The sequence below is a fragment of the Schistocerca piceifrons genome, chromosome 3, assembly GCF_021461385.2.
Source record: "Schistocerca piceifrons isolate TAMUIC-IGC-003096 chromosome 3, iqSchPice1.1, whole genome shotgun sequence".
NCBI classification, from domain to species: Eukaryota; Metazoa; Arthropoda; class Insecta; order Orthoptera; family Acrididae; genus Schistocerca; species Schistocerca piceifrons.
In genome coordinates, this window is record NC_060140.1 from 263,916,960 (window position 1) to 263,926,196 (window position 9,237).

The 9,237-nt window shown below is 50.5% G+C and overlaps 1 non-coding gene across 1 annotated transcript; it reads right to left on the reverse strand.

The window, feature by feature from the left end:
- Positions 1 to 4,909: 4,909 nt before the first annotated feature.
- On the reverse strand, positions 4,910 to 4,981 carry Trnaa-cgc. The gene has a single exon. It is a non-coding gene; the product is annotated as a tRNA-Ala (tRNA).
- Between the last annotated feature and the right edge of the window lie 4,256 nt (positions 4,982 to 9,237).

Below are 9,237 nucleotides of genomic sequence, written 5' to 3' on the forward strand. Positions count from 1 at the left end.
ATTGCAACAAGAGGTCACGATGGTAAATAATCCCCTGGACCATATTTAAGCTACTGTGGGGAGTGACGGTAACAGGGACGTCACCCAGCTTATCACACAAGAGCAACGCTCGTGACTGGGCTGGGGAGGACGTCTTGAGGAGGATGGACCCATTCCTCATTTTTGACAACCCCCCACTTCCCCAAACTTATCCTCCAGGTGTTCCACAAAAAACATAGGCTTCGTCGGAAGAAAGGAGTCACCATCAGTCCTGCTGCAGACAAGGTATTGCGGTACGTAAGGCTCCCGCTTGGCACTAGATCGGCGTCCCTCCCATGGCGCAGCCAACGAGGGGAACGTCTGAGGGTCATACTGCGCAGCATCGAAGTCGACTCTACCTCGCTTAGAGACGCTGGTGGCCGTGCGACCACCAGCTTGATGTGATTTATTGCGCTTCATTGCGCCACATCCGCCCAGATGCCACCTACTCCGAACGAGGGCTCTCCCCAAGGGCGCCACCCAGCCAAAGCAACGGGTACCTGGCCGATATCCCGTTGCCCGGAGTCCCCGTGCCCCAGACAAGATGGGCACGTACTCCTTGGCATGCATGGGGAGGAAACAGCTCAGGCATCTGTAGTGCGATCCCTGCGTGGTCAGGGGGCTACCACCAAGAGGGTACATGACGACCCCACCACAACGGACTGGCTACCGTGCTGGATTTTAGGTGTTTAAAGGGTCCACAGTTGTCGTAGGCGCTAAGAAGAAGAGTGCGCACAAGGCGAGGAGGAGACCACCCAGAAGATGTTGGGCGGAGTCCCCCCCCCCCACGACAATAGGTAACATGCAAGATGGTGGAGCATGATGGACCAATACAAAAACACCACGTAAGGTGTCCTTCCCCAAATGGCACGCACTGACGACGGAAATTTGGAAGAAAAAAGGAGGTCAAACCCAAGAGGGGACCATCACAGAAGGCCGAAACGTTTGAGACTCCTTTTAGTCGCCTCTTACGACAGGCAGGAATACCGCGGGCCTATTCTTACCCCCGAACCCGCAGGGGGAGTCGGTGTAGGTGATTTGTTTTCTCGCTTTTCTCTCTATGGTTCAAGCATACACCTTTCTTACCTTAAATGTTAACCGTATTGAGTCCGACGTTCGCATTGCCTCTTTGCGGCAGTTTATTTACGACGCCTGTGCGGACGTAGTGTTTTTGCAGGAAGTGTTGTTTTCTGATCTCTCTCTACCTGGATTTCAAACTGTTTTTAATGTCGCGCCGGAATATTCAACAGGAACTGCTCTTTTCTTTCGAGAGGGCATTCCTATTACTGACATTGAATTCCTTGACTCTGGCCGTGGGATTGGTTGTCGTCTTTTTGATCTCCGCCTCGTTGTTTTGTATGCCCCCTCTGGTTCGGGTCACACTGTGGCTCGATCGCGCTTTTATAAAGAAGAGCTTATTTATCCTTTGCGCCAGAGTCCTCGGAGTCTCCTGCTCGGAGGCGATTTTGATTGTGTTTTACGCCCTGCAGACCAGTCCCCCAATTTTAATTATTGCCGTGATTTACATGACTTAGTTCGTACGATGCATCTGCGTGATGTTTGGGAACACAAATATCCAACCCTGGTGAAATATACGTTTTTTACCGCGTCCTCATGCAGTAGACTCGACAGATTCTATTTATCTGATTTTTTATGTGATAAAATTCTTTCTGTCGATGTTATTCCTACTAGTTTTTCTGACCATTGTGCTTTTACTGCAACTGTAAATCTTAGTCGCCAACCTGCAAAACTTTATCGTTCCCAGTGGATGTTAAATGTTTCCCACCTTGCCGACAGTGCTATGGATGATGTTATAAGTGGCGTGTGGGAGCGATGTCTTCGCTCTGTCCCGCGATACCCCTCCTTGCTGGTTTGGTGGACTGCGTTTGCCAAGCCCAAGATTCGTCAGACTTTGATTTTCTACTGTGCTGCTAGGGCGCGTGATTTTAAGAACACGTATGAATATTACTACTCTGTCCTGCGTGAACTATATGACGCGGCGGGTACCTCTCCTCTGCGGATCCATGATGTTCGTCGTATTAAAGCCAAGCTCTTGAGCCTTAAACGACGACAGATGGATGGTCTGCGAGTTAAGTCGAAACCTCACTCTCTTGTTGAAGGTGAACTGACATCCTTGTACCACCTGCTACGGCATCAGACTCGTCGTCGTCGCTCCTTCATCTCTTCTCTTACGGTGGATGATGGGCGACAGCTTATTGCACAGGAGGAAATGGTTCGTGCTCTTCATCAGTATTACACTAGTCTATATTCTGCCGATGATTCTGGTGAGTCTCTTTCGGATGATGTCTTTGGAGATCTAACTGCGACGATCGCACCTGACGCGAACGGCGAATTTCTCCGGGAATTCCAGGTAGATGATGTTTTCGATTTTATTGCTCGCTATCCGTCCAGTAAATCGCCGGGTCCAGACGGCCTGCCTAAAGAATTTTATCTCCGTTTTTGGCCTCTTTTGGGTGGCATTTTTACGCAGATTTTAAATGAGATTGTCAGGGGGATGGATGTGCCTGCCGATTTTAAAGTAGGGAAAATTGTTTTAATTCCGAAGTCCTCTGGTCGTTTATCTGCTGCCAATCTTCGTCCGCTCACATTGCTGAATTTTGACTATAAGACAGCTGCTAGAGCGCTCAATAGCCGGTTGTCTTCTCTGCTTCGGGGTGTGATTGGTGCACATCAATGTTGTTTTCATGATAGATCTATTCTGACCCCAGTAGCCGAATATCGGGATGTTGTCTCGGTTGCGGCGGTTACAAACGTACATTGTGCCTTTGCCTTCCTTGATTTTTATAAGGCTTTTGATCACGTCAGTCATGTGTTTTTAGATCGTGTTTTAGGTACAATAGGTTTTAACGCTTCATCACGTGGTGTTCTTGGCAATTTGTATAGGAGAATAACAGCTCGGGTGTCAGTCAATGGGCAGTTGACGCCGCCCATTGCTATCCGCCGCGGAGTGCCTCAGGGTAGTCCGCTCTCTATGTCTTTATTCGTATTGTCCCTGGAACCGCTGCTTCGGACTATTGCTCTCAAGCTTCAGGGTATGTCCCTCTCTGGTGGGAAGCTCTCTGTTAAGGCATATGCGGATGATGTCGTTGTTCTCCTCCGTCAACGTGATGATATCCCGTTGTTGAAAGGGGCAGTTGATGCATACTGTCGTGTCTCTGGAGCGCGTCTCAATCAGGGTAAATGTAAGTTCCTTGATATTCGAGGATTTCGCGATGCGGATGTCCCTTGGGCCACTTTTGTCGATCGCCATACGTCCTTGGGGATTATCATTGATCGGTGTCCTCTAAAAATGGCGGCTCTCAATTGGAAATCTGTCACCGAGAAGATACAGGGGGCTCTGATGGTCCATGAGCAGCGCTCTGCTACCATTTTGCAAAAAGTCAGAATTTTAGACACCTACGTTCTATGTAAAGCTTATTATGTTGCTCAGCTGTTCCCACTTCCCATGATGGTGGCGAAAAGGTTGCGCCAATTGTCTAGCAGGTTTATATGGAAGGGCCATCTATTCAAGTTACGTTACGAGGTAATGACGAAACCGCGTCTCTCCGGAGGCTTGGGCCTCTCTGACATTACTCGCAAGGCGTCTGCTTTGTACGTCCGCCGAACGACTCTAATTGTTACGCAAGAAGTGACTTCAATTACATCCAGGCTTTTTACTGTTGTGCGTCCGGCGAGCCTTGCTCCACCTGTCGATGTCGGACGCCTAAATTTTAAGTTGAAACACATTCGGGAATTTTACATTGCGGTGAGTTACCTCGGTGACGTCTTCTTGCGGCGACCGGTGCCAACGACCAAGGGCTTGATTGCCCGCTGGGAGGGGCTGGCCGGTCCCAATCCGATAGAACTGGCGTCTCCATCTGTGTCCTGAAGGAACGTCTGGAAGAACGTTAGTCTGCCGATTAACTCGATGGCCGTGGCGTCCACGTGGTATAGGGTAATAAATAATTTGGTTCCCACCAATGTACGACTGCACCGTATTGGTCTTTCTGACACGGACACCTGTACTCGGTGTGGTCTCCTGGATACCCTTGAACATCGATTCACCTGCTGTGGGCACCTTGCTAATTGGCGTTGGCTCAGGAAACAACTTGCTTTTGTCACTAGGTCTGCTGAAGCCGCTTATACTATTGACATCATCGTCCGGCCCGATTCTTCCTTTTTTCCGCGAACGAAGCTCCATACCGTCATGTGGTTGATTGGCCATTTCGTACATTTTGTCAACAGTTGTCATGAAGAGGATGGACACCTAGCGTTTCGGCAGTACATGCTTACTGCTTACTGGCAGCGCTTGCGATTGCCAGGCCTCCGAGATGATTTTGCAAATATCCTTAGCCTGACATTTGAAAGAGAGGGTGTTGGCTAAGGTCATCTGTGTGAGCCATCTTCTTTTATACTGTTTCTGGATTTGCCGCCTTTATGTATGTTTCTTCTCTACGCCAGGACTGAAGTTTTCGTAGACCTTTAGGGCGCACACGAACAACAACCGAGAGACCAAGTACCGAGACAAAAAAAAAAAAAAAAAAAAAAAAAAAAAAGTCGTAGAGCATTCGACTGCACATCGAGAGGTCCCCGGTTCAATCCCGGGTGCCTCCTTCATTTTTCAGTATCTCGAAAAAACAAATGACGATTGTCGCGGTGAGTTGCAAATACATGTTTGAGATGCACCCTGCACGCCATACCGAAGGCTTTGGAGCAACATTTCAATGGGGGGGGGATCGCAGCCCAGGGTCTTGCACGTCATCGTCCTCCCGCCATGAGGTCGAACTGTACGAAATCCACTTGCTTGGGGGAAGAATCTTGTACACTGAATTTTGTAGAATATGGTGATAGGCAAAAGTTTTCATGTACTGCTGCACGGAGAAACAAAAATTGGAGGAGCTGGGATTTGAACCCAGGACTTTCTGCATGCGAAGCAGACACTCTACCACTGAGTTACACCCCCGCCAGAGCAAGTACATCTGGGACGAGTGTCTCGTGGATCCTACTGTCATTATTTCTTAGGTTTGAACGGTACAGTAAGTGTTCGAGGAACCTATTCATGACAAGACCAAAGCAACGGTAGCGCGTCTGACTCCAGATCAGAAGGTTGCGTGTTCAAATCACGTCGGGGTCACAATGAAATTTTCGTTTACGAAAGCCATAGGCGAGTATGTCAGTTTAATCAGATACCAAACGATTACGGAGAACGGACGAACAGATCTTGCTTGAAAAAAAGCTACTAGTGCAATTTTCGCGTTCTGACATTAAGGTGAAGGCGCCGACTCGCACTTTCTCCAGGCGCGAAGTGTCTAGTATTTTTGATATTTATATCGTTTAACGCTAATATATAACTGAGAGATAATGATTACGCAATATTTTGCTCGATTAGACGTCTTTAGCCAGGCAGAGTATAATACTTTTCCTTAAGTTATGGGAACGGAAAGATCGTGAAAGGGGGTATAGCTCAGTCGGTCAGTCGGCCCTCGGCGGCCGTGGTGAGCGGACGTGTGGTGCTTACGTCGCCGCTGCTGCTGGCTGTTTGGTGAGTGCCGCCTTTGCTGTACACAGTAACGTGTTATTGTTTGGAATATGTGTAGGATTCCGACATGAGTCAATTAACACGACGGGATACTTTGAAGTTTGTGTTTGATTCAAACTATGCAAGACCAAAATCGTTTGAATTAGAATCGTGGATTGAGGAAGCTTTGAAACGATCCTTTGATGACATTCTTGGCGTCCATTTATCGATAGTTAGCAGCACTGCCTATATAAAGTTTAAATCTTCCGAAATCTGTGACCAAATCATTGACTCTTGTAGTGGTCGTTTGAAGTTTAAGCATTGTGATGGGAATGTTGGAGAGGTTCTCGTGTCTCATGCAGGGTTTGGTGTCCGCACCGTTCGAATATTCGAACTACCGTTTGAAGTACCCGCGGAACACATCAACGCTGCTTTGGACAGCTATGGTAAGGTCATTAGCAATGTTGCCGAAAAGTGGTTGTCTTTCAAAGTCCCTGTTTTGAACGGTGTTCGTCAGGTCAAGATAGAGTTGAAGAGACACATCCCGTCATATCTCACTATTTGTGGATACAGGGCGATCGTTATGTACGACGGTCAACCTAGAACTTGTGCAGGTTGTGGTGCCACTGATCACGTACGCGCTCAGTGTATGCAGCGACGAGTGACGCAATTACCACCTGGCGAAAGGACGGAAACTGACAGGATGTCGACACTGCCTCTCACATATGTAGCGGCAGTCCGCTCGGCCACGGCCGCGGCGGTGCAACCTGACGTGGTCACAGATCCCAGGGCTTCGGACACTGTTCTAGATACGCCCATGGACACTTCCAGTCTGGCCGGCATCGCTGTTCCTCCTACAGAAGTACCGGTGGCCAGTAGCATCCCGGCGGTTCCGTCTTTAGACATCCACCAAGAGGTTGCTAATTCCCAGGAAGCTCACACTGGTCGCCACGTTAACAGCAATATGGATCCCATTTCAGTTCAGAATGCACTTCCTCCTGCACAGGACTCCACTTCTTCCTCGTCGGCTGCAGAACTTCAAAGAGTCGAAACTTCTCCCAAGAAACACAAGAAAAGGAGGATCGCCCACAAAGATGCCGAGCACACCGCACCACCTTTGCGCGAAAAAGGGGCGCAAATTGCACGTTCCTTGCCTGACGTCTCTCTTGACCACCCCACTGAACAGCCGCTGCATGAGACCCCACAGGTTTCGGACGTCTCCGTGCCCCACCCCGATGGTGACGGCCAGGTCGCTGCGAACGAGGAACAGAACCCTCGTGCGGACCTCAGGGATACCCCCGAACATCAATCTCCAAATGATCAGGGCTCAATTGGCGAGGTGGCCGCTGTTCATGTGGTCAGTTGGGCAGATGACACTGACGATGTAATGATGGACCAGAGCCTGTCTGTGGTAGGGCCATCTCCAGGAAATTTACCCGCATTACCGGTCGGCGACTTAAGTACGACACGACCTGTCTCAAAACACCCGACGGGGGACGATGATTACCTCTCTGATACCTACTAAAGGTTATAATTTTCTGTGATTCTGCATATCTAATTTGCTTTTTTTCTCTTTCTGCCAACATTTAGCAGTTCATGCAGTCCTACCAGGATTATAAGTTAGCTACAATTAACGTTAATAGAATTACTTCTGTACAGAAGCTCTCTAGCTTTCGTGATTATTTATACAGCTGCGATGCTGATATTGTGCTGTTGCAGGAGGTCGATGATAAATTTCAGCCTGACATTCCTGGCTACCAATTACTCAAAAACACCACCCCAGACAGTTCTTCAGGTACCGCTCTATTAACCAAAGTGGGCGTGGCCGTCTCCGACGTTGAACGACTCGAAAATGGTGGTGGTGGTTGTTGGATGTTTAAGGGGGACTAAACAGCGAAGGTCATCAGTCCCCCATTCCAAAATCAGGCGAGCCGGAAATCGACGAAGCAGATAAAAACCAAAGGGGGAGGAGACGTCCCCCCAGGCGCTAAAAGCACACAAATCCAGCAACAAACACTACAGACAAGAACAGGACATAGGAACACCAGACAGAAAGAAACAGAAAGAAACAGAAGAAAGGAAGATGGCCGGAGACTGGTTGACTGACCACGAGATCAAAAATGGGAAAGAGTCAACCAGCTCACGGCACACCAGAACAGCAACAGACACAAGGACAATAGACACAGAAAGGGAAAGGCGCAGGACCTCCCTAAATCGAACCATAAAACGGACTACCACGGATAAAATTTAAAACGGTATCAGCCATGGAGGCATCGTCGGATAAAACCAAAGCCAAAGTGCCCGGGAGATTAAAAGATTGCCGGAGTGTGCGCAGTCGAGGACACTCCAGCAAAATGTGGCCGACCGTCAGCCGGGACCCACACCGACACAAGGGGGGATCCTCCTGACGCAACAGATGGCCGTGCGTCAGGTAGGTATGGCCGATGCGCAGCCGACATAGGACTACCGAGTCCCTGCGAGAAGCCCGCAGGGAGGAACGCCACACATCGGTCGTCCCCTTGACAGCCCGTAGTTTATTCGGGGCTGTCATGCCACGCCACTCAGCAGCCCACATCCCAAGTACCTTACGGCGCAACACCAGCTGCTGGTCGCGAGCCGTAAGGCCGATATCCAAAGCTGGGGCGTCTATCGCCCCTTTGGCCAGCCTGTCTACACGTTCGTTCCCTGGGATGCCAACATGACCGGGCGTCCAAACCAGGACCACTGAACCACCAGAACGGGCTATGGCGGAAACAGCCGCCTGAATGGAGGACACCAGAGGAGAGGAGGGATAGCAGCGGTCGATGGCCTGAAGGCTGCTCAGGGAGTCACTGCAGATGACAACGGACCTACCTGAGCAGAAACGCATGTGCTCAAGAGCGCGCAAGATGGCCACCAGCTCTGCAGTAAAAATACTGCAGCCAGCCGGCAAGGAGCGTTGCTCAACATGGTCAGAGTGAGCAAAGGCGTAGGCAGTGCGACCATCAACCAGGGAACCATCAGTGTAGACAGTCTCACAGTCCGAAAATGAGGCGAGGAGAGCAAGAAATCGGCGACGGAGGGCCACAGGCGGAACCGAGTCCTTGGGTCCCTGTGCCAAGTCCAGACGGACGGACGGCCGGGACAAACACCAGGGAGGCGTAGGTGCATGGACCCGGAAGGGAGGCGGAAGAGGGAATGAACCCAAGTCCGACAGCAGGGACTGAACTCGGACAGCAACGGAAAGCCCAGACCTAGGTCGCCGTTCGGGCAGATGGAGGACCATGGCAGGGAAAAGCAGGCGACGATTGGGATGGCCTGGCGAGCAATGCACGTGGACAGCATAGTCGGCGAGCAGTCGATGGCGGCGAAACCGCAGCAGGGGAACCCCGGCCTCCACCAGTAAACTATCCACGGGGCTCGTACGAAAAGCGCCAGTTGCAAGCCGGACCCCACAGTGGTGTATGGGGTCTAACAACTTCAACACTGAGGGTGACGCAGACCCATAGGCCAGGCTCCCATAATCAAGCCGGGACTGCACAAGGGCTCTGTACAATTGCAGTAGCGTGCAGCGATCTGCACCCCAAGACGTGTGGCTAAGGCAGCGGAGGGCGTTGAGGTGCCGCCAGCATTTTTGCTTCAGCTGAGTAACATGAGGAACCCATGTGAGCCGGGCATCAAACACGAGTCCCAAGAAGCGGCAAGTGTCCACCACGTCAAGC